Raw genomic sequence first — 1,903 nt, forward strand, 5'->3', positions numbered from 1 at the left:
GGGAAAAGCTACAGTGACGTGGATGATCTCTAAGACCTTGAGGCCATTAAAGCATCATTGTTAGCTTGACTATTCTCTTTAGGATGCTCTAGCTACGCCTACGTAGTGAGAGTCAGAGATGGTCCTGCGTTTTAATATAAATATAGAGAGTGAATAACGTGGGCTAGGCAATTTACTCACTCATCCGGTTAGCGGTGTGAGCTTTTACTGTTCCGGGTCAAAAGTCAGTCAGTAGAAGCTTCACTGCAAAAAATAAATTTATGTGTAAAAGAAAGGTGAAAGTACTATAACAGTTTTATGATTATAGTCACATTAACCTCTACATTCCCTCCAGGGACCCTATAAATAATCACCAGAAACAACATGTTCAAGATTCCAGATCTTCGATCGCCAGTCTCCGCCCTTCTCTTGTCTAAAAGGAATACAAAGGGCTGGTATTTCGGTATACACCCCGACTTGAATGTCATCATACAAGCAGCCATTAATTCGGAGATTGCTGAGTAAAAACCAAAGCAAACATAGAAGAAATAAGAGATAGCAGTGGACCAAGTTAATCCTATAGCAATAACAAGCATGATAGTATGATAGTAGTTCTTTACTCATCTATTTTTCATTTAAGGACAAAATCTGATGAAGTGTGTCGTTTAAGAATAGAATGCAATGCTAAATGTACTTGTGCAAATTTAAGAACTATATATTCATCACCAAAGATAGATCTGAAAATTTTAAGTTAGAAAAACCAAAATCAAACAAAGCCTAGTTCTCTATCCCTGAATACCTGATCAACAAACGCGATGTGTGCCTTACGAAAGATTTGGCGAGATCATTAATGCATATAAGTGTCCTAATTATACTTACTAACAACAAGTTCCAATACCAATCGATCAAACAATGCACTATTTAATATATATTTTTTTGCTAAAGGTAATTTGTATTAAGCAAAAGAATGGAAAAATTACAAGCGATCAGAGATCTTACTGAATGGGAGCACTACTGTGCAAGTCCCCTCAATACATTTTAAGAAGCGAATCTGAAGTATGTAGAGTTAGGGTCTTCAATCCTAGGGATAAATTCTGCTTGAAGTTCCACCATTGTTTTACACATTTGGGTAATGAAGCTCCTTTCCCTGCGCAACAGTCAGCTGAGAAATTCGTTTCTCCCCATGTAGAAGAAATGAGAAGCCACTCTATTCTGTTCTGTGCCGTGCCTGTTCCCAAGCAGCCTTGCACTTGCCAATGGACTTTATTTGTGTTGAAAGCTGCTGCCGCGGAGGTAGAGTCTGTTTGAATCCAAAGCCTGGTCCAGCCAAGCTCGGCTGCCTTTGTTATGCATTCAACGATTGCCTTGCATTCTGCGACATAGCATGTACACACCCCTAATCCTCCTATCAGAGTACCGTGTACCACCCCATTGTTATCCCTGAATATAACTCCCCACCCTGCCAGCCCAGGTTTCCTCTACTTGCCATCTGTGTTTGCTTTCATAATGATTGGAGGAGGAGGAAGCTACTAACATTCATTTATCTTTGGAGCTTTTCTTGGTCGAGTTTGAAGTCCCAATATGTGGAGAGTAGCAAGATCTTGACAAGAGTTACTCATGTGACTTTCAGAAGAGTTGTAGGCTGAGTGAATTGCCAATTTCTTTATCTTTATCTTTATCAAAGATCATTAATACTGAGTAGTTGAGAATGCTCCCAGTGACCCACGCCAGCCCTCTTTTTTCTCTCAGACTGACACATCAGATTTTACCTAAAAAATGAATTCTACGCCCTTTTTTGGCGATTTCAATTGTTCGTAGCCCAAAATACATAAAAACCCAAAATGGATAAGTACATAAAAACCTCTTTCTTAAATCTTATCTCCATTCTTAAACCCACAAAGTAAAGTGCCCAAATATGGGCTTC

General features: G+C 39.1%; 1 long non-coding RNA gene across 1 annotated transcript; it reads right to left on the minus strand.

Moving 5' to 3' along the window:
• Positions 1–239: 239 nt before the first annotated feature.
• Positions 240–1,367, minus strand: LOC147494488 (uncharacterized). The gene is made up of 2 exons (XR_015199831.1): positions 979–1,367; positions 240–496 (listed from the first exon to the last, which is right to left on the minus strand). It is a non-coding gene; the product is annotated as an uncharacterized LOC147494488 (long non-coding RNA).
• Positions 1,368–1,903: the final 536 nt, after the last annotated feature.

The sequence above is a fragment of the Coptis chinensis genome, chromosome 6 (assembly GCF_015680905.1).
Source record: "Coptis chinensis isolate HL-2020 chromosome 6, ASM1568090v1, whole genome shotgun sequence".
Classification (NCBI taxonomy): Eukaryota; Viridiplantae; Streptophyta; class Magnoliopsida; order Ranunculales; family Ranunculaceae; genus Coptis; species Coptis chinensis.